This window comes from Vespula vulgaris, chromosome 13 (assembly GCF_905475345.1).
Source record: "Vespula vulgaris chromosome 13, iyVesVulg1.1, whole genome shotgun sequence".
Taxonomy (NCBI): Eukaryota; Metazoa; Arthropoda; class Insecta; order Hymenoptera; family Vespidae; genus Vespula; species Vespula vulgaris.
Genome location: NC_066598.1, coordinates 3,230,318 through 3,255,000, shown reverse-complemented (window position 1 = coordinate 3,255,000; position 24,683 = coordinate 3,230,318). Strand labels below are relative to the sequence as shown.

Below are 24,683 nucleotides of genomic sequence, written 5' to 3'. Positions count from 1 at the left end.
TTTTTTCTTTTTTAACAATTAGCAATGTTACATTTTTCATTCGAGAAATTACTCCAATTTATTTATTTCCCAATAACTCGAATGATCTTTTTCGAAATCTTTCTTTTCTCTTTCTTCTTTCTGCAAAAACAAATCGACTTAATCGAATTCGAAAAAAAATCATGTTTGCCAAATCGATTCGAAATTATTTGTACTAATCGAATGACTCCTTCGATTCCAATCATTATTTCCTTATCTTTATTTTCTGATCTTATCTTTAAACAGATGATACGACACTGGAGGCTTTCGCACGAAAAGAAAAAAAAAAAGAGAGAGAAAGAGAAAAAAAATAAAACGTTCGATTTATTCCTCCTCTTGAGAATGAATTCCGGAGATAACCCCTACCATTTTTCTCGTACTTCGTGCTCACTTTGAATCCCGATTAAAAGAAGCTCGTGAACGATTATTTTTCGATGCTATCTGCCTGACATTTTTCGACTTTTTCGATTCATCCAATTATTGAAATAATTACTCTCTTTACAAGTGATAGATAATTGTTACAAAAAAGATTTTTTCTTTCTCCTTCATTCGCAAAATCTTTTCCAGATCGATTTATTGTATTTTTTTCTTTCCTTTTTTTCTTCTTTTGCTCTCTTCTTTTTTGTCGAATAATTGTGCAATTTTTTTTTGTTTTCTTCGTCCGATGTTCGATAAAAGGAACGATTACTCTTCCGTTCGTCCATTTTAAAATGGACAAACTTGTTATGGTCACGTTAGCACGTGCCTCGAGTCTGCATTTGCATTGTTGACAACGTTTTTACAAGTGTCAGCATTCAAAAGAGAAATGAAATGGTTTCGTAAGAGAATATATTATATTCGAACTCGAGGCTAAATTCTTCGACAACTAATAATGTATTCACCACGGGGGACGGTTTCTAACACGATTGTTTTCTTACTATATATATATTTTTTTCTATTTCTCTTTTCTTCTTTCTTTCTTTTTTTTTCCTTTCCCAAAAATTCCTTCCTCCTCTTTTGAATTCCTCTTTCCTTGATTCAAACAGATCCGAACACCGGGCAAACTAAACAGAATTCACATTCCACTTTCAATCTTTCCTCCTTAAAGTACTTTAAGCACGTCCGGAAGCTCTCGTGCTTTCGAATTCAAAGTTAAGAAACTTCAATAAAAGCAAACCTATTTCTTACAATCTTACATCTAAAAGCACGAATGTTTTCTCTTAATATAAGTTAAACCGTCATGGTCGTAGACATATTTAAAAAGAAGAAAAAAAAATCGAACGAATCCAAATAACCTTGTGAAAATCGTGAAAGAAATAATACAACAATTTTCTCCATATCATCGATCCAAAGATTTGTTTTTTCTAGATCGAGATCGTCGAGGTAGAATAAAAAAAAAAAAGGAAAAGAGAAATAAAAAATAAAAAATAAAAAATAAAAAATAAAAAGAAAATAGGCGAGACGATAACGTTCTTTTATTTCTTACTTTTTGTTGGCTTTCCTTTCGTTAAATAATTCTTAAGGATTTATACAAAGGAAGATCGAATAGTTCGAAAATGAAATCGAAAGATGTATGAAAGCTATCGCGTGCATGCGCTAGTGCAACGTATGGCATGTGTGCGACGATATACGCGTAGTATTGTACGTACGTAATAAAATATTTTCGAACTCGATACGTAGACATATTTTTCGATAATACTGCATCTTTTGCGTAACTGGATAAACATCTTTGTTGACCGTCTGATTAATCGATTAACAACTGGGTGATCATTGCGAAAGAAATACATTCGATAATACATAATGAATATTTATTTATTGATTCATTAACACGGTCGCGTAACAATGGAGTGAGAAAGAAAAAAAAAGAAAAGAAAAAGAAAAAGAGAAAGAAAAATAAAAAATAAAGAAAAGGAAAGAAAAGAAAAGAAAGAAGAGAAGAAAAGAAAAAGATAAGAAAAAACAACGCCGTAAGTTGTCGTGGGTTGATGTCAACCGATGGTTCTCGGTTAAAGTGACAGGTTAATCGTGAAGTAACGAAAGAAGCGTGACACCGTTTGTCACGGCCTCAGCCTCAGAGTCCTCGTCGTCTATCGTCGAAAATCGATTCGAGGCGTGCTGCAGTTTCATTTATTTACCTCGCCTAGCAATTCCGTACAAAACGGAGTTCGTCCTGTTTAGAAATTCGTCGTGGATCGAGTACGTGAAGTTCGATGATGACAATGAGAGAGAGAGAGAAAAAGAGAGAGAGATCGAGATTGTTTCGTTCTTTAATCATCTTCTTCGTTGATCTCTATTCTTTTTCATATTTTTATGATATAATAATTAGAAGATTTTTTCGTGGTATTAATCACGTTTAGATAGGGTTAAAGAATAAAGATTCATCATCGTTTAATCAACCAATGACAAATTTTGTTTTAAAATCGTTACGAGTATAGGCACGTTGCATTTTGTACTATATTTAATATATATAATATATATATATGTATATATATGTATGTATGTATGTATATATATATATATGTTTATATAAACGTACGTGAGTATATATGTTAGTGTAGGCCGCAGAAACGTATACACATCGATATTGGATGAGATCCTACCTACACAACGAAAGCTTTGCTTCTCATTCGCTTTGAAATGGAAATTGGCAGCGATCTCGAGATTCTGGACTAACAACACGGCAAATCGAATTATGTACCTACTCGCTTCATAGTCGATCATCGGTCTAACGATACCTCAGCTCATTTCGAGCGTGATTCATTTCGTTCGCACGATTCTAAAATTTCTTACTTTTTCTTTCTTCCTTTCTCTCTTTTCGTTTCTCTTTCCCCCTTCTTTTTTTCCTTTTACTCGATATCTTAACTTGAATAATTTCATATGACGCTTACCAAATTGAAATTTCACTTCAATTTATCCGCGTTTATCTCGTATCGTTATTCTCAAGTTATCGTCGACCTATCGTCATTGGATTTAAAACAAATCGAAATTAAACAATTTACGATGAACTTTTTCTTTTAATCTATCATCCTTCTCGATGAGATTTCGCTGTGTTCCTATAAAAAAAAATATCTTTGAATTTCATCAAAAGAAATAAAGAAAAAAAAAAAAAAGAAAAGTATATGAAAAAGATTCTCGGCCTAGAAAGTATGAATTTTCGAGTAGTTTCTAAATCGAACGTATTTCCCCCTGATTTCCCTATAAACGTACATCATATTAATTATAGAGAACACCTTTTAATCGACTTTGACTCTAGTGACCTTAATCCTTTTCCGTTCCTACTTCGGAATGGCCTCGACATCGCATTTTCTTCTTCTAGGCGGCCCTACATCGATTTGGCCTCGTCCCTCGATTCTTCCTTCGGTACAAGAATTTTTCTTTATTTCTTTCTTTCTTTCTTTCTTTCTTTCCTTCCTTCTTTTTCTTTGCTCCTTCTTCCTTTACTCCCTTTTCTCTTTCTCCTTATTTCCTTTGAATTTACAATTTTCTTTAAACGGAAAGGTACTAGTATGGTCTCGAAGGAACTCAACGAACACGTAGATAAGTAAGTACTTATCTACTCTACGTGTTCGTGAGAATAAAAAAAAAAGAAAGAAGAAAGAAAAAGAAAAAGAAAAAAAAAAAAGGGACAAACTTCGTCCGAAGTTCTTTGATATCCCAGGATTGTTCTTCTATCGTCTATTTAAAACTTCACGCTACCGTTCGGATTATTCATCGCTCGGACATCTCATCTGGATTTTAAAGCTAAACGATCTTTATTAGTGTTAACTCGATCGATCGAGATATTGTTCGTGATATGTCCTTCCCACGACTACAATATATATATATATATTACTTTCAAAGATAAACTCTAAATCATTAATGATCGTTCAATCGTCCGTGATCGTTAAAGCAACGCAAAATATTTCTGATGATTTCAATATTATTACTATTTAATTTTTAATTTTTCAGTTAAACATTTCAGAAAGATCGATAAAGATCGAGAAGATATTGGAGATGATCGATGATAAATAACATAATATAACAATAATTCGGATTATTATTAATTATTACGAGTTTGTTAGAGAAAGCTAGGCCGAGCCGATTACATAACTCAGGGTAGCTCGCTACGGTGTGGCGATTATGTTATATAGTACAGTAGTTTGGATCGTAAGTGAAGCTACTGTAACATAGCCTAGGTCGTTGCTTGTAGTTAGCAGATACTATAGATATAGGACTTTCTTATTGCCATAGGAGGAAATTTATATGTGTGTTGTGTTAGTATAGATAGAGAATATATACATATATATATAGGTGTATTTATACGTATACGTGTACACCTCTATATATGTACGTTTATGTATACATGGATGTGAACGTGTATATTTATACGTGTACGTGAATGTCTACGTAAATATGAACATGTATATGTATATATGTGTACATGAACGTGTACATGAACGTGTACGTGGATATGAACGTGTATATGTATACGTGTACGTAGATGTGAACGTGTATATGTATACGTGTACGTGGACGTGAATGTAGACGTAGATGTGAACATGTACTTGTACGTAGACGTGAATGCGAACGTAGATGTGAATGTAGAGAGAGAGAGAGAGAGAGAAAGAGAAAGAGAGAGAGAGAGAGATAGAAAGAGACATAGAAGGAGGTGGTTAAAGGGTGGAGACGAACGTGTACCCTCCTCTTGCTCTTGCTGCACAGCAGCCACGCAGGACTTACCAAACCGGGTGGGTGCGGGTGTATCGAGTGTGCTGCTCGCTGCACGAGGTTAACGCCCTGAGGTGACCGCCTCCTTCACCCTCCACCTGCAAAACCCCGTTACGAGAGTCTCCCTCGGAAACTGGGACTCGCGAGCTAGCTCGTTCCAACATTTTCAGGGACTCCCTTCCTACCTTCATCTAACTATCTATCTATCTATCTATCTATCTATCTATCTTTTTTCTTTTTTATTATATTCTTTTCTTTACACTATGTAGTATTTTTCTTATGTATACGTGTAAGTGTGTGTATGTATTTGTATATATATATATATATCTTTATCTCTCTTTTTCTCTCTCTCTTTCTCTCTCTCTCTTTCCCTTTGTCTCTTTGTCTCTTTGTCTATACTCTTTTTTATCTTCTTATTATTTTCTCTATTTCTAACGATCGAGAACGCGTTTTCCTGTACTTAGATACATCGTTAGAACAGGACATCCCGATTCTCGACAATCTCGATCGTTCTAATCTTCTAATTGATCAGTCTTTCGACGATACGAACTTTCTTACTTACTTGTAGTTTTTCTTTCTCAGCCATGACCGAGGACTGAGACTGAGTTTCTCTTAGTCCCTCGAGACGATAATAGCACTCTGCTTCTTTGACTAGACAAAGTTTCGATTTATATAACCGAGGAAGATATAGGATAAAGACTCGTTTCGGATGACCGAAGTGTTTTCTTAAACGGCGAACGTTAGTGATTCGTTATATTTTACTTCCTCATATTTTAACTCCTCGCTATCATCCACTCGAAGAAAAAAGAGAATATTCCTTTTTGATTTATAGATGAGAATTTTGAGTTTAGTTTGTTTTGGATGAAAAGTAAAAGCAAAGGAAACAAAGGAAATTGGAAAAAAGAAAATACACGCGTACGTACACACAGACACATACGTCTGTGAATCGGAAAAAAAGTTTTTCGATACATCGTCTTTAATTTCTCTCTCACACAAACGCACATACTATCCGACGAAGATATTCGAGGACGCGCCAAGCTCGCTCATTAAATTCCTCTTTAAAAGATTCTTTCAGGAAACATTTTTCTTTCGTTATTATCGTTAATGTGCTATCTTAAAAATTGCACGCCACGTGAAAATACATAGTTAGATAGAATGAAATATTCAGTTTTTCTTTCCGTAATCTTTTTTTCTTTCTTTCTTTCTTTCTGTCTTTCTTTCTTTCTTTTTTTTTTTTTAGATCGAAATAGGAAATACACGCATGAATACATACTTTTATCGGTATCAACGAATTTAATTTAATTAAGAAACGAAATAGATAGACATTATTATCATTATCATTATCATTATCATTATCATTATCATTATCATTATCATTATCATTATTATTATTGCAAATGGATTAGATAAGGATATTTGAAAAGTATGTTTGATATATAACATTTGAGACATATAACATAGGAAGTCTTGTCGATGGTGATTACTATTGAAGGGATTCCGAGTTAGCTGAACAGCATTTTAGTATTAGTATTAGTAGTAGTACTTACTCCTTATCTTTATACCATTACTTCGTAACTGTCACGACGAAGGATAATTCCTCTTCGAAGGGTATATCGCGATCAAATGAGAAAGACAAAGAGAAACAGAGAAAGGGAGAGAGAAAGACAGATAGAGGAAGATAGATAGAGAGAGAGAGAAAGAGAAAGAGAGAGAATGCAGTGCACACGCTCAGGTTTGCGATTATTTCCCATTTCTAAGTGGCGATAACCGTTTTACCTTGTCGATTTCAGTCTTCTCGTTTTCATTGTTATATCCCGAATGGTAGCACGTTAGCCAAAACTTAATAATAGTCGATAAGAGAAAACTTTTGTGGCTTTTAGAAGGAACTTCCTCGTTGACCTTTCCCTCTATACGTTTCCATAAATCTTTGATTTAATAGCTCTGATCGAGACGGACGGGAATATATTGAAAGGGTTATTTTCAGTGGTCGAGCTCGTTATTCGGTCGGACAGGGCCGTCAAAACCTGTCTTCGAACGTATTTGATCGTATTTAAAATGGTACTTTAGACGTAACAAAAAAAAAAAAAGAAAAAAGGAGGCGATGGATCTTTGCAGATAATCGAATTGTTTTTTTTAATTTTTTTTTTTTCGTAGATAAATTCATAATAAAAAATTTGGATTTCTTTTCCTTGTTTGGAAGCAATCAGTTACCCTTGTCCACAGTGTATTTATCTTCCTCGTTATTTTTCATTTTGATCACGAGGCAGGACATGTGGCCGTTCACCCGATCAAATCAACTTACCAACCGATATAATTTTCCAATAATAAGCGTCCATGTATTTGTGAAACATTAATCGAGTGGTATTCCTGTTAAAGGAACAAATCGATACAGTCTTGTTCTTCTTCAACGAGGTTTAATCGTAGGAAACTACTATAGGCTATTATTTCTTTGTAACGATACATGTGTTGCTCGATGATCGCCAATGGATTGATAAATTTATGTTCATTTACTGAATTCGATATTTGTAGATATTGAATGGGACAAATGGTTATATACGTATGTATTATATATTTATGATATCGGAGATTTATTCGAAGAAAGAAAATAAAAAAAACAGAAATGAGGATATACGTTGAGTTATAAAATAAAATGGATCGACGTAACAAGATCGACGCCCGATTGAATGAAGTTGAAATTTTTTCATACTGCCATATGAAACGAGATCGACGATATATAGATACATACATATATATATTTTTTCAGTGGATATATATGTATATATATATATATATACGTATGTTCGTCGATGAGTAAACTCGTTTAACGTTACAGGATGATTCCGAATGATTTTGATTTCACGATCGAACGTTACAAAGTTACAACATCGAAACTCAGGAACAGAGAAACGATTTCCAGACACACGAAGAAAGTTCCACTCTCTCTCTCTCTCTCTCTCTCTCTCTCTCTCTCTCTCTCTCTCTCTCTCTCTTCCCCCCATAATTCGTCACTCCGTGCTTTCTGACCCGTCTCTTTCTCTCTCTTACTCGTCGACTGATGCTTTGTCAGAAACATCCGATTTGGTGCAATCAGTTCGAGCAAATTCTCGAGGTTAATCGTTTATGCGAATCAATCGGCTGAGAAACCTTACGATAAAAAAGAAAAAAAAAGAAAAAAAAGAAAGAAGAACAAGAGGAATGAGAAGCAAAAAAAAAAAGAAAATAGAAAGGAAGAAAAAAATATATACTTAAAAGAACGAAAGAAAATTCGTGAAATTTTGTATGAGAAATAAAGAAACCATCCGAGACGACGAAAACAGTTGTTGAAGTGTTGCCTCAGGTGTCACGCGGATCCTTCAACGTATACACAACTGGTACTCTCTTGTAATCATGAATACGTCGTCTTCGTCGTCGTCGTCGTCATCGTCGCCTAAGCTCCAGAGTAATTGAAGATACGTTTTCTTTTCTTTTTCCTTTTCTTTTCTTTCTTTTTTTCTTCCTCCTTTCCTTCTTTCCTACTTTTTTCTTCTTTCTATTTTTTTATTTTTCGTTAGACAATGCGCGCGTCGTTTTACGACGTTCGAGGCTAAAGCTTCGCGAGAAAATATAAATGCGCTTTTGTCCGTAAATACTTGTTCTCTCTCTTTCTCTCTTTCTCTCTTTCTCCTTTCTATTCACCCTCAAATTCCCCTCACACTATTTCCCCCTCCACATTACTTTTCCCCACCCCTCTCCTACCGATTCAACTCAGCCGCACCACTGATTCAACTGCAATTGCACTTGCCTCGAGATTGAAACAAATTTCTTTTTTTTTTCCCTCTCTCTTTTATTTCTCTCTGTCTTTTTTCTTCTTCCCTCTCGTTTTCCCTTTTCTTCTAACGTTTTCTTTTAACCTTCTCCTCTTTCTCTTTCTCTTTTCTCCCATTTAGTCAGCCTCACCAACGATTATTACAATTTATTGCAATCTGTTGCTTCGCTCTGTCGAACGCGCTCGTTCACTTATCTTTATATATATATACACATATATATATTTCTTATATATATATTTTTTCATTTTTTTATTTGTTCTCTCTCTCTCTTTTTTTCGTCAAAGAAGTCGAAAGGAAAGGATATCGGATATGAACGAAATTATCAGTCGAAAGAGACGTCGATCGTCGTAGTATTTCTCTCTCTCTCTCTCTTTCTTTTTTTCCCATTTCTATCTAAAAAGTTTAAAATGTGGAACGCGATCTATGTTTCTCCGTCGTTTCGACGGACGACGAAATTGATTTTAAGAAAAGACGCGCACGAATAAGCAAGCACGACATTGATTTATGACAAATCCTCTTTAATCCCGCGCAACGGTTTGGGTATTAATCCAAACCTTGTACCCTCTCGTCCTTTATTTTACTTTTCTTTTATTATTTCGATGTATCTCAGGGTATGAGAAAAGGTTTTCCCTTGCGATCTCGTCCTTGAAAATTCTTTCAAGCCTGGAACCAAGAGTTAGAAGGAGACAGGAGACGAGCGACACGGTTCTACGGAAAAGTCCAAAGTACCTCTTTTCATCGCGAGCTAGTAGTAACACGCGATTCGCGTCTATGTTCCAAGACTCCTTTCCTCTTTTTCTCCTGCTTCGTTCCTCTTTTTCTTTCTCTTATTCTCTTTTCCTCGGTCTCTCCCTTTAAAAATTTCAAAAGTATCGCGCGCCAAGTAACCTTGACACAATTCGGCCGAAAAAACATATGTAACGTGGATCGTTAAAAAATGTATGAATTCGTTGTACAAAGGCGCGAGATATATGACAGAATAAACTCGACTCGATGGGATCTTCTCGAGCGAAATGATCCGATGTGGGTCAGTGGTATTCGATGAGACGTAGAGGTTCGTGTAGTAAAGGGAAGAAAAAAGAAAAAAGAAGAAGAAGAAAAAAAATGGAGAAGAAAAGAAAAGAAAAGAAAAGAAAAGAGAAAAGGGAAAGGGAAAAGAAAACATAACAAAAAAATGTAAGTAAGTGAAAACCGAAGAAGAAGGAGGACGAGTGTTCACAGAACTCTAACTTTCTTACCAAATTAACTATCCAAATTCTAATCCAGCAATTTGTTCGTTCCAATATACGATACATCGACAATAAAATGACATTTTTTCAATTTCTTCAAGAGAAAATTATCGATAGAATCGTAATACGTAAAGATACGTTGAAGATAAAGAAGAAGAACAAAATACATTAACAACATTAATAACCACTTCGTTCTATCTTTCCTTTACTGTATCGTAAAGAAGAAAAATAAAGAAAAAGTAGGTAGGTAGGAAAGGAAAAGAAAGTAAAAAAAAAGAAAAAAGAAAAAAGAAAGAAAAAAGAAACGATATTATAGATGTCTCGCGTGCCTGCACGTAGGACTTGGAGCAGTTATATCATCGATAGGGATCGGCCGATCAGCGTTTATCTTTCGAACGTGCTTGAATTCGCTAGCGCACTTGCGTATATTCGCCTCATAGAATTTCAAGCGCGCATCGGTAACTCGACCCAAGCCCCCGACGAGATCCATACAACCTGTATTGGTGTCAAGGCAAAAGGGGCCAATACTCTCGGCTGACCTACATCGGCCGATCACACTCCTACCCTCGTAGGAGTTCGACCTCCTCCCCTTAAACCCTCCATCCCACCTGTCTTCCTCCACCTGCCCTCGCCCTCGCCCTCGCCCTCACTCCTGTTCCTACCCTCACTCTCACACCCAGTTCAACCTCCGTTTTCCCGTTCCCGTCCCGGTGTACGCGGCCAACCCCTTTTCCTGGCCTTCCTGCAATCTGCGCGATGACTGTGCTGCGCGTGCGATGCCACACGTTATATCGTGCCAGACCCGACACCGAATATCATCGGAGAGAAATTTTTACCAATTGGATATAACGAGAACAACCTAACGTGCGAAGGTCGCAACGAATTTTTCTGCTGTTGGTTCGGGGGTGGGATAAGGGAGGAATAAAAAAGGAAAGGGGATAGGAAGAAAAAAGTTCAGATAGTTATATATAGTTGTATATATGTATATGTATTCATATAAAAAAATAATATGTAATGCATATTATATATATATATATATATATATATATATATATATATATTTGTTGTATATTGATCTCTCGTTATATCTTTAATATATTGAGAGAGAAAGAGTTAATTCGTATCGTTATTAAAATATTATAGATATTAACTAATAATAAATTTCGTTAATCGATCGTGATCGATACCAGGAAATTTATGATTTATTTCTAATCAAATGCAATTCCATGAGGTATGCTATGTTAGATTTTATAAATATTCTCATTGGAAATTAGAATGAAGATTGGAACGTTTCGAATCTATTCACGAATATTATAGAATGTGTTCATATATATATATCCCCATATATATCTATATATATATGTATATATATATCTTTTAGGGAAAATTTCACAGAGATATTTGGATCAACTGGTGGTCCTGATCGAACTGCAGAGCACGTAGATATTAAGCTTCGTAGATATCAAACCGTAGATATTGATCTCTTCCCCGTTGCTTTCGATTATCGAATAATAATTAAACAAGAAGCATATAGAGAAACGTATCAACGAACTGTAATAAAAACAGAGAGACATGATCGTAAATGATCGTAGAAACGAATTATCTGATAATCAACCTAACTGTTTAATCCGACTTAATGAAAACATTGATATTTCTTGTTCGAGGAAGAGTCGATTGCTTTTCGATGGTTTGTCTCATTTTCTTTGTCTTTTTTGGGAGAAGAGTAGGTGTTGAGTGGGTGAGAGAGAGAAAGAGAAATTGCGTGCGATTGTATACCATAATATTGGTCTAAAGAGGGTGATGCGTCGATAGAAACGACATTCGTGGCAGGTGTGTGTTAACGCTGCGTCTACAGGTAAAATAACTGGGTCAGCGTCCCAGTTGATGGGCTCCGAGAGGTAGTAGTGGTAGCAGCAGCAGTAGTAGTAGTAGTAGTAGTAGTAGTAGTAGTGGTAGTGGTAGTGGTAGGTGGTAGAGAGGTGGTGCGCCCGAGAACGAGTTTACCTGAGAACTACGGGTCACCACAGAGCCTGTCGACCTATAACGCGTTTGATCGAGAAACAACACCCTCTGATATATCCTTTTCATGATCCTGATCTATAATTTCGACGAGGGATGGTCGACGAAATGAAATGGAAACGATTTCGACGATATTTGATATTTGTTTATGTTCGTTTATCTTGTCGAATTAAAAAAAACAAAAAAAAAGGAAAAAAGAAAGAAAAGACAAAAACAAACAGAAAAAGAACAAATTAATTAACAGAGAAAATTGTTCAGAAAATGTCAAATGTAAAAGAATATCCTTTCGTATCGTTAGGTCTGCCAGTGACATTACCGAGTTGTATCCGATAATTCTTAGCTCGTTCAGATCCTTCAAGAGTCTCCATGAGAAACGATAAGGTGGTACTGAAAGGTTGCGAGGAGCTAAGGGAAAATGTTGGTTGGACAGGTAAGTTGATGTACGAAGGAGAAATGGCAGACAGAGATATGGCCCAGTTCGGACTTGACCCAGGTCCAAGGTCGCGCGCCTCGCGAAAAGATAATTACGTATTTAGGTCAGACAGTCGGAAATCTGTATGGTCCGTTGCTCGTATAGATCTTAGGTAGACATTCTATCTGTGTCTATGTAATAGACTATTAATTCCTGTACTTTCGTCTCTTCTCTTTCTCTCTTTCTCTCTCATCTCATCTCATTCGAAATCTTCGAACGAATGTATAACCGTTCTAGTTTATTATTTCTTTTGTTTCTTTCATCTTGAATTGGATTGAAAACATTAATCATTCTTAAACGGGTTGTCTTCGGGGGATTATTCGCAGAGGATTAAACATAGATAAAGAGAAACAAATGAAGATCTATTATCTCTAATTAAGATAATTAATCAGCGTCCTTAACAAACAAATTATTAACGATACGAGCTATCTGTGAAATAATTAAAAAGACAATTCATCTTTCTCGATCCTCTCCAATTAAAATGTAACGCTTGGGGATGGAGGAGTGGTTGAAAGATAGGAGATGTAGTAAAGTTGTCCCAAAAGAAATACACATCCCCTTCTCTCTCTTTCTCTCTCTCTCTCTCTCTGATACAGAGAGACTTCTTTTCCTAGTAACCTTTTGCGGTCCGACCGCAAGGTCGAAGCATGGTTATCACGGTACATGTGGCCAGTGTACGTTCGCGACCTCGAGAGCGCTAATTCGCATTACCACGGTCACTTACAGGATCTGCAAACCTCTGGCCACGTTTACTGGCTTATAGAGTTAATCGGATGGACTCGATTTTCCCGGAATCAATTCCGGCATCGTCGAGTGTAACTGAGGTACAGAGAGATAGATAGATAGCTAGATAGAGATAGAGATAGAGATAGAGGAAGAGACCACAAGTTCTGTGCCAGTGACATTGCCAAACGCATTTATACGAAGATTCCCCTTTGGTGTTGGTGTTGCTACCTAGTCGTATACTCGTCGTCGTCGTCGTCGTCATCGTCGTCGAATGCTCGAAGCACTTGGTCAAGGACGAACGTAAATCTATCTGGTGTAACCGGCGACAATGGCAGCCCAGTGCAGCAACATAGGCCAGGGAGAGTTTCTCGTTCTCTCTCTTTCTCTCTTTCTTTCTTTCTCTACTGATGGACGTATCGATCGCGTCCTTTTCTTTAGATCTTAATAAAGATCTCGCGTTGCCCTCGGCCCGTAAGAGAAGCATCGATTCTAACGGAGATCTGTCCGTGAAACTTACCACCCACCTTGTTCACCCCATCATCGTCATCCCTCCACTCATCCATCCCTACAAACCAAACCTCTAACTCTTTGCTATTCGACTAGACCCACTTGGTTTATTTCGATCGGAGACAAAAATCTTCACGGAGAAAGTAAATTTTAGATGGGAATTTTAAGGGTAAAAGAAAGACTTTCGCAACGTGAAATCACCTAGGGTGGGTGAGTGGATAGAAGGTAGTATCGCGTGTCGAAGTGATTCGTGACGGAAAGTGGTCAGTCCTTACTGGAAATCGAACAAACGTTTACCTAGTTTTTCCTCAATTTCCTCTCCACCCTCATATCCTTTTCGTTTCTTGAATCCTCATTAAATCTTCTATACCCTTCGATTCAACTCGAAGGGATAGAAAATAAAATAATATCGATTGATTTATTCGCTAAACTCTTCCGACATTGTCTCGATCGTAACGGAGATCTTTGATATAAGATAAATTGCTCAGTCCGAGTTTTGAAGCTTTTCTGTCTTCTGGTCTTGTATTCTTCTTCTTTTCTTTATTTTTTTTTTTTCTTCACAGCAGACATAATATATGTATATATACATATATCTATATATACGAGGAAAGAGAACTCGATTGCAATATCGAAAGATCGATGGCATTTCCGGCCGTTGCATCCCGTTGGGAGCTCATAGCTCTTTCTCAGGGAGTACGAACAGCAACAGCACCGTGTACGGCAACTCGCAAGCTTCGTACCTCGAAGAGGGTAGAGGCCAGTGGGACACACACCACACCTGTACCGTGCCGGTATTCGGGTCATGCATCTCGGCCACTTGTACTAGGTCACTACCTCCCTCGTATAATCCGCTCTCTTCCACCACTATCCTGCACCCGACCCGATATATATACATATACTTATCACCTAGACACACATATACACAGAGAGACATATATGTATGTATACATGTATATGTATATGTATATGTATATGTATAAACGGGTTGGAGCACGGACACCTGCAAACCACCTCCACCAACGACTCTAGGTCATATCCTCGAACTCGGGATGGCTGCGTGAATTTACGGAATTTATATACCGCGCGAAGAACTTATCGTCGAATCGTTCGTCGATCTGAGTCAGGGCCGAATCTAAGAAAATTCTCATCTGGAAATTACACCGATACCTTTCTCAACACCGTTTCTTTCTTTCTTCAAAGTTTCATTCATCGTTCTTTAGATATATTTCGTTAAAGAAAAAAAAAAAGAAAGAAAAAAGAAAGGAAATTATAGTTAATATTCTCGTACGATTAACAGGTGGCTCAAGAATGCATATTCTCTAACTGTTCAAATATCATTCAAATGATTTTTCTAATGATACGTTATTTAAGAGAAAATATACATAGATACGTAAACTTTTGAAACTGTTAAGCTCGGAAGGATTTGATTATTTATATAAGACTTTAATTATTTATTATACGGTTTAAAAGCTTGGATAAAGACAAGTATTATGTATTATGAAAGGATATTATTACATCTTATTATTACGAACGGCGTTGTCATGTTAATTCAAAGTTATACCGGCAAATTTTTAAAGTTAAACGATACGTAAAGTAAGGTGTTTTCGATTTAATTAAAAGCCAACAGAAAGTCCTCAGGGATAAGGATAAAGTTTTGAGACTCGAACCTCTTCTACCGGTTATATACATACGTTTTCGAGATAAGAGAGAGATAGACTTGGACGGTCTACGTTTTCAAAGACCAAGAAAACCAAGAACAAAAAAAGAAATAGATACAGAGAAAATCAATACCATTTCGATTAACTCTACGAGGATATAGAAATGAAAGGGTCGAATTTTAACGATTAGATTTCATTTTGAAAGGATTTGACAATAATCTTTCAGACGACTCGTTTCAATCGAGTTAAGGTTTCTCGTTTCTTTCTAATTAGTTCTCAACTGTTCTAATTGAGATGGTTGATGCATCGTTGTTAAAAAAATAAATAAATAAATAAATAAAAAAGAAAAATCAAATTCAATTGAAAGTAGTAGAATATTATTCGAAGTAGTAATCTCTTCTTCGAAGTGGTGAAACGCAGCTGGATCGACAAACGGATTCGTAAAGGGTTGTAAGCATCGTCCTGTCTCTCTTTCTCTTTATATGTGCGTGTGTGTGTGAGCAGCTAGGAGACCTTGAAGGTATTCGAAACCAGGGCAGTAACCTTAAAGAATGACTCGACGCAGGCGCGCGCAATCTGAACGTCTACTAACGGGAGGTAGGTAAGCCGGGTTGCCCTACATCGGCTGGTCTGTTCTCTGCCACCGAACTCTCCCTCGTTTCTTCAGGTTAGAAAGAAAGAGAGAGAAAGATAGTTAGATAGATAGATAAAGAGAGAGAGAGAGAGAGAGAGAGAGAGAGAGAGAAAGAGAGAATCTAGAACAGAAAAGCACACCAGTTTTATTCCTTGGAGAAGACTCTCCCTTCATTATTCATACAACATTTTATATAAATATCCATTGATTTCGAAGGAACGATTCGAATAATCTATCCCTCTGCGTGATCTATCCCTCTATCTTCTTTTTCGTGATTTATTTCGAATTTCGATCACCAATCGATTGGATATAGATGTATGTATATATATATTTTTTTTCTTACTTTTTGTTTTTGTTTTAGTTTTTTTTTGTAAGATCTAAATTTACGTTGTTTGCTTTCGTTATCCTTAATTCCTTCCTTCCTTCCTTCCGAGTCTGAAACAAACTCTTTACGCCTTATACCGTTTGCCAAAACAAAGTTTGTCAAATTTTGTTTCTTCTCTTTTCGTTGCTTTTCTTTTTTTGGTTTTCTTCGCGAGTTCGTTTACGAAAAAAAAAAAAAAAAAAAGAAAAGAAAAAAGAAGAAAAAGAAAAGAAAGAAAGAAAGAAGGAAAGAAAGCGTAAAAGTTCACAAGTGTAATAGTTAATTCGCTTAAAGTTCACTAAACGAGACTTAGGTATTAATCAAGAATTAATAAGAAATTTGAAGCAAAAGGTGATTCGATTTTAGGAAATAATTTCTTTCTTTTTGCAAGTCTCCCGTTTCTTTTTGTTCTCTCCTCTTCCCTCAGACACAGATTTTTCGTTTGCTTCATTATTTTTCTTTCCTTCTTCTTTTTCTTTTTTCCGTGAAATAAGATGGATCGGATCGTTTTTTGTCGGTTTTCAGTTTTCAGTTTAAATTTCCTCGTAGTTTCTTTTAACGATAAAGAACAGCGTGTACACGGACGTACATATAGCACGATATAGTTTTCTTTCGATCCTTCATACGTTCTCTTTTCTTTTGTCCGACTTATATAGACGATCGTATTCATCATCCTTGAAGGGATTTTATTTAATAAAAGTAGAAGATGTCAAGTTCAAGCGCGACAGCCCACAGCCGCGATGATATTCATAATTTCTATTGAGAACATTTTTTTCTTTCTCTTTTTCTTTTTTTTTCGTGAGAACGGAAAAAAAGGAAATGGGAGAAAAGAAAAGAGAAGAAGAATAAGAAGAAGATTTGTCCCGAGAAATAAAAGAGACAAATATGAAAAGAGGATTCAATCCCGATCAACTTGGAATGACCTTTTCAAAGGTAATTTCTAAAGAGATCTTTAACAAGGACACTTTTCTTTTCTTTTTTTCTTTTTCTTTTTCCTCTTTATTTCTCTTCTTCTTCTTCTTCTTCTTCACCGACTTTCTTACGATCACAAAATAAATACAAGATGCGCTTTTCTTAATAACCTTTTGATAATTTCGTATTCATCTCATTTTGTTTCATCATTTCGTTTAATTTTCTCGTTTAACGATTATAACCGTGTCTCCTCACTTATAGAGTTTGAACTGTTCAAAATGGATTCACGTGTTGAAGTGGTTGAGCGTAGACGCATAAATACAGGAACATTATAAGCTTGTCTGTTGGTAAATGTTTCGAATGAAGGTCAGCACTTAGGAACATTAAGCCCCATCACGGTCCACCGATAATTTCCCAATCGATTTCTGCTATCGGTTTCTGTGACTAATATCGAATCATTCGAATTAGCAAGAAGAGCTATCGATTTCGGTAATTAGAATTAGAACGAACGACGGGAAAGTTTTGAAAACAGAATTCATAGTTTGCATCGTTCGCGAATTGATATATCATTGATCTCGTGGATATTAAATTATTCTCACAGATTTTTCTTTTGCGTCAAATAAAATGATCAACGAATTATTATACGTTATCGTCGATCGTAAAATTTTGATAAAATACATATTAAACATGTATGATATTCCAATCGTTCGGAAATGAATACGATAAAGTTTAAAAAAAGTTTCTCGACATTGTTATCGAAATCGTTTGAATTCAACTCTTTCTGATTTGAATAACAACCCTTTCTCTCTCTCTCTTTTTTCTTTCTTTCTCTCTATCTCTGTTTTATTGCTTTTATCCGTATGTTTTTTTTGGAAATATTACCTATCTATATGCTGTTAAAAGTTCATGAATTATATACGATATTGAGAATTCAATTTCTGCGGGGTTCGTATTGAAAAGTTTATCTATAGTCACGGCAACGTATACTAAAGAAAAATTTATTCTAATTTATGTCACTCGAAATATCTTGGAAAATTGTTTTGCAAGTTTTGATATATATATGTGTGTGTGTGTGTGTGTGTGTGTATAAATTATATCAGTCGTGGATATAATCCTTACATTTTTCCTTTCATAATCAAAAGATACAACATAAAGCACAAATAATCTCAGATAAATTTCATTTCATTCGGGTGATCCATCTCTTGGAGAAATATAAGAACGTCAGACGTAACCTTGTCGAATAGACAAGAAAAAAAAAAAAATACATATATTCCATCATAGTATAGTAGTTTTCTTTTTCGGCACGAGGAGGAGAGACGAAGAAAACGAAATAAAAAAAAAAAAGAACAGAAAAAAAGAAAGAAAGAAAATAGAAAAACCGCAAAAAAAAAGAAGAAAAAAAAAACAAAAACAAAAAATAATAAAAAAAAGGATGTCAAAAGTCGTCATCGTAGTGTATAGGATCGATCTTTGGATATCTTAAAGTAGTCATGCGTCTTTAGTCGTCTGAGTCACAAAAACATATATATATATATATATATATAGTTATATGTATAAACTATACAAACACGTACTCATACATATTTTATCCGAAGAAAAAGAGAGACAGAAGAAAGAGAGATAGAAAGAGAAAGAGAAAGAGAGAGAGAGAGAGAGAGAGAGAGAGAGATTGAGTGGATGTAGGATCGAAAGAACGTTACCCTTTCTTGAAAGTAGCTTGCTACGGAAGCTGCTGATAAAGCCGATGCTGTTCCACCTCCATCTCTATCTCCTCCACCTCCTCCACCTCCTTTACTGTCGCCTTACTCGTCATAATGGAATTCATCGGGTATATATAATGGCGTGAAAAGTGCGATCTTGAATTCCGGTTTCCGCCTTTTTTCTTTTCCTTTTCCCTTTTTCTTTTTTTTTCTTTTCTTTTCATCTCTCTTTCTTTCTTCCTCTTTATTTTTTTCTTTAATTCTAATTCTCTCTCTCTCTCTCTTTTTTCTTTTTATCTATCTGTCCATCTCTGTCTCCGCCTTTTAATCCCTTTCACTCTGTATTTTCCATTCCTCTTCATTCGCCACTTCGATTTCCACTTCTTCTCTGTTCCTTCGTCACGTCGACTATAATGAGGCACAGCTGGTACAACTATCCTTTTCTACTCTCTTTCCAACCCTTTCTTTCCTCTCTCTCTCTCTCTCTCTCTCACCTCCATTTCCCTTCTCTCGCAATCCTTTTCTTGCTTCTTGCTTTTAAGAAACAAACCATCGTCTCCTTCCAGTTTATTCCTATTATTACTTTTCGTTCAACGACGTTGAAACACACTTTAACCACGAAATAATCGCACTCTTGCTCGCACTCTCACGAAACGAATGTTCACGTTAAATGAGGACGCGCCCATTGTTTTATCTCTTTCTTATTCTTTCTATCATTCACTAGGGATATCGTTTATAGGTGGTATTAACACGAGAACGACTGGGAAGTAACGTGAAATTATTTCTATTGTCTTCTGCCGAAATGTATTATATCGTAATTATTTCTAATTTTAACGTCTTCTTATATGTATATATATATATATATTTCTCTCTCTTTCTCTTTCTTTTTCTTTCTCCCCCTTTCTCTCTCTCTCTCTCTTTCTTTTTAATTCGATGAAAAGTGATATGAAAAAAGAGATTTCGTGAAAAGCGATCGTTAACGATAAAAAATATAACAGAAGAGACATCTTTCCAAATTCGTATCTTTTCATTCTGTTACATCAGTTGGATAATAATTTTTTGATTTATGAAGCAGCCATTCGTTCTTAAAGTCAATTGAGAATACACTATATCAAGTATTCTCTCGAGTTATCGAATGAAATTGAATGAAACGAAGATTCTCATCTTACAACGTTTAGAAATTCGTTAACATCACGTTTATAGATATTACTCGATTCAGACGTTTCAACTGAGCCTTTTCAAAATCTTTTCTAATTTCTTTCTAGGACCCACTTCACGAATATTTGAAAATTTTTACGATCCATTTTTTTTCCTTATCTCGTAAAACAACTGGCTACATTCTTTCGTTTCTTTTTTTTAAAACATCACTCCCATGTTGAAAAAAAAGGTTACATGATTTTCGAAGTAATAGTCGCGATGAAAAAAACAAAAACAAAAATAAAAAAGAGGAGAGAGAGAGAGAGAGAGAGAGAGAGAGAGAGAGAGAGAGAGAAAAGAAAACAGGAGGGAAGAAAAAAGAAAGAAAAAAAAAAAAAAAAAGAGTGAACGAAACAAAACAAAATGAAACAAAACAAAACAAAATAAATAGCGGACTGCAACGTTCACGCGTGATCGGAGCGGATGAGAAGGTGGAATGAGTAATAAAAGCGACGGTTACGAGGTCACGGTTCTGCGATTGAAATCCTTCGAGGCCGGTCTCGGTGTGCTCCGAATCGACTTCCATCGTCGAGCCTCGAAAGAGAGGAACGAGTAAAAGCGAAAGAGATAGATACATAGATACATAGATACATAGATAGATAGATAGATAGATACATAGATAGATAGATACATAGATAGATAAATAAAGAGAGAGAGAGAGAGAGAGAGAGCTTCTATGACTGGGACGCGCGTCCGTCCAAACGTTTCAATTTTCACTTCGCCGACCTGTACACAGTTCGCAGCTTTTCGCTTACTTGGCCGCCGTGCCAGATGAATAATTTTCTTTTTTCTTTTTTCTTTTTTTTTTCCCTTCCTTTTTTTACTTCCTCTTTTTCTTTCTTTCTTTCTTTCTTTCTTTCTTTCTTTCTTTCTCTTTCTCTCTCTCTTTTTTTCTCTGATCTTGATACCGCTCCAACTGCGGCTTAACGTTCGACGTTCGTGTAAAAGGAAAACAAATACGATGACAGAAAAAAATGTAAAGAAAAAAAAAAAAGAGAGAGAAATAAAAAAAGCTCATTAGCTCTCGACGTAATGCAGTGTTAATAATCTTTCCCTTTTTTTTCCTTCTTTTTTAATTTTGTTTTGTCTCTCTCTCTCTCTCTCTCTCTCTCTCTCTCTCTCTCTCTCTCTGATTATTAATATTTTCTCGGACGAATTTTAATATTAATATAGCTTTTCATTTTTTTCCATTGGTTTTTTTTTTTTCAAAGAAGAAAAGAGATTTTTGTTTTTCTTCTTTTCTTTTTTTCGTTGGTTGTTATTATTGTTTATTTGTTGTTTATTTAGATTGTACGACTGACCGATCATCGTGAAGCTTTGATTTTTTTATTAGTTAAGAAAACAATAGTCAAGTCGGGTCCATAGATGGTATTAAATAGAAAACTCTAGTCTGTCTGGTCTCTCTTTCGAAATTGATAAGAAGACGACTAAGAAGAGAATTTTGTAATGGATTAAACCGTATTATTATCTTTTCATTTCTTCTTAGGACGAATAGGTATATGTCATGGAAGAGAGCGTACTTCAAGGAATTGTCGTTACGTGTCGGAAACGATAAGACGTTCTATTATATTTGGTGCACTCTGGCAACATCACGGGCTTCACGATTATTTCTTCGTATATAATAACGATCGAGGAGGTATCGGTGTAAAACATTAAAGCCCTTAAAGTTAAAATAATATATCTCGTTGCTAGTAATTATTTGTATTATTCGTATTTAAAAAAAAAAAAAAAAAAGAACAGCTTCGTACATAATTAATTATAACATAGAAAAATCCTTTCTATTAGATAAGAATTACGTAGAATATAATATTATATTCCCGTTGACATTGATCGAAACCTTTCACAATGTAATTCTGACCATTTTATTTATATCTAATACACACACATACACACACACACTTAATAACTGTAGAATTGATTACCAATATTCGTCAATCATACGTTTTAATGAATCTTTTTTTCTAACAGAGAAAGAGAAAGAGAAAGAAAGAAAAAAAAGAAACCAAAAAAAAAAAGAAAAAAGAAATAAAAATGTGCGAATAGTTGAAACAAGTTTCTTCTTAAAAACTTGATTCGTGAACGGTCAATTGTATTGTATTAGCAATGTCGTGGTAAATAAACGTGTTTACATGTAAGTGTGCGAACACGCCGTTGGGACCTTGTCCAATCGAGCGTAGAAAACAGTGAAAGTATAGAGTATGCAGAAAGAGAAAACGTGTACGCACGTACATACATACCTACTCTCGTAATTTAACTATACGTACGCGTGTGGGTTGATGGCAATTGGAAAAATGTTTTGCATTTAGATATAAAACGTGACTCGGTTGGAACTCGCTCGCCAGTACCGAACGGTCAGTTCGTAGGTTGAATAACACACGTCTCTCTCTTTCTTTCTCTTTCTCTCTCTTTCTTTCTCTTTCTCTCTCTCTTTCTCTCTTTTATTCCCTGTCACATTATCTATCCTTTTCTATCGCATATACCGAGTTTGTAGATATTCGAGATTAAATTCGAAATTCACGGTTGTTATATTCCACGGTTGTTATTTATTCCAACTTTAACTGTGTCTGTAATATTTCTTCTGTAAAATATATTTTTTTTCTTCTTTTTTTCTCTTTCTCCCTTTTTTCTTTTTTTTTTTCTTTCGAAAATTATAAGGTGTAAATTATCTTTAAAATCGTTCGTTGTATAAGCTTGAAAGGGGTTATATAGATATACTGATTACATATCTAGATAATATAATTGTGCTTCGTAATTGTGTACCGATCAATGGACTAGAAAGGATCGTAATATAAGTTAAACGATAAATGTTTAATATAAAAAAGGAGGATTCTTCGTGTTTGGATATTAAATGTATCGAGTGTTTTTAAAATCGATCGAATATTATAGATATCAGGTGGAATAATTAACCGGTTATGAAACAAACGTAATGATCTCACTTTCGTAACTTTCAAAAATGTCGTGCGAGATAATTCCTTGATATTAGGTTTAGTTAATATATCGGTAGATGTAATTGACAGTTTCGTATAAATTAAAATCCTATGTATTGAGAGTGTTAGGAAATGAGAGTGTACGTAACAGATCGGGTTGGAAATACAAAAAAGAAAAAAAGAAAAATTACGAACTTATTAGAACTCAATTAACGTTATCAATGACACCAAGTTTCTCGAGATATAGTCAAAGTTTCGTATAAATAAAAAAAGTAAATAAATAAATAAATTAAATGTACGGTCGATTCATAAAAATCCATTCCCTTTCTTTATTAAATTTTTTCCGATGCATTATCCTTGACTCTAATGAATACTTTCTGATCATGCTTGTTATTAATCGGTACAACTCTTTGCAAAATCATTTCGATTAAAAAATAAATCAAAAAAAAAAAGGAAAAGGAAGAGTAACAATCAAATCGAAATCGAGAAATCGAAATAAATATAATGTTAAAGCTAATAGTTTACGAGATAAAAAAAATCCCTGAGAGATAAGATAAGACAAGATGAGAGAGGAGAAGAGAGGGAGGATGTTTTCGTGGAAAAAGAAAAGAGAATACTTCCTCTAAGAGTCCTCTCCTATCTTGCAAGTTAGTCACGTATAGAGAGTGGGTAGGACAGGGAGTGAGAAAAGTTAAGGGAACGTTTGATACGAGCACGAAAGAGAGAAAGAGAGAGAGAGAGAGAAAGAGAGAGAGAAAGAGAAAAAGAAAGAAAAAGAGACACAGAAAAAGGAGAAAAGAGGATTTTCCTCGTGAGATCTCAAAGCGACGTCCAACGTAAAGCACTGTAGCTTACACGTGAAGAAGCGTCCTGTACGTACGTGACGGCATTAATACGTAGGACATGTGTTCCAACTTTTTAAAGTGGATCCTTCCGAATCTTTTTATCTACCAAGAAATTGAATTCCTTTTCCTTTCGACGATCCACTTACATGCAAATTCCTAAAACCGTATCGTTTAATAATAAGAAAGAAAAAGGAAAGAAAGAAAAATAAAAAAAAAGAAGATTAAAAGAAAATAATAATAATAAAAAAAAAAAAAAAAGAAAAAAAGAAAATGCGAATTCACTTATACTTTTCAGACGATCATCATTATTGAATAATTTTTATAAGGACCGAACAACTCTATCAAGGATCTTCTCGATCGTTTGATATCAATATCGATTGTTTGCATATCGTTTGTTCGAATCTCTTTAACATCTTTCTACAACAAAAGACGTTATCAACGATCAATATCTACGATCTTGAAATTTTTCTCGTATTCTAGTACATATGTAAAATATGAACGTGTAAAATTTCGTTTAAGATTTAACCCTCGCCTTATCGTTAGTTTCACTACCCCCTGTTAAGTATCTATCGGCTTATCTCGAGCGGAACACGTTTGATCCACCGACAAGAGCAAAATTAACAGTGCATAAACCACAAATACCTACGCTCTCGGCACGGCTCGAATCTCTAAGCGAAGTCGCCGCTTTACGCTTCGCGGCCCAGAATTAATGCAGGTGAAGGCAAACGCAATGCGGCCGGCGGCCTGCACGCGCAATTCTCGTAAATTACATGGATACGCATGTAATATCCCGATTATATTATAATTTCGAAGTCGATCTATATATTATACGTCAATGTAATTTTTATCAATTATATTTTTCACCTTTATATTATACATTATATATATATATATTTATATCTTATTTATATTATATATTATATACGTCATGGATTATATTTTTTATCTTTCACGAATTTGGATTTTTTTCAGACGAACTGAGA

General features: G+C 35.2%; 1 protein-coding gene across 1 annotated transcript in view; it reads left to right on the top strand.

Moving 5' to 3' along the window:
• LOC127068324 (neuropeptide SIFamide receptor-like) overlaps window positions 1–24,683 on the top strand; it is a 48,305-nt gene that overhangs the window by 4,288 nt on the left and 19,334 nt on the right. The gene's annotated exons all lie outside the window — the stretch shown is intronic.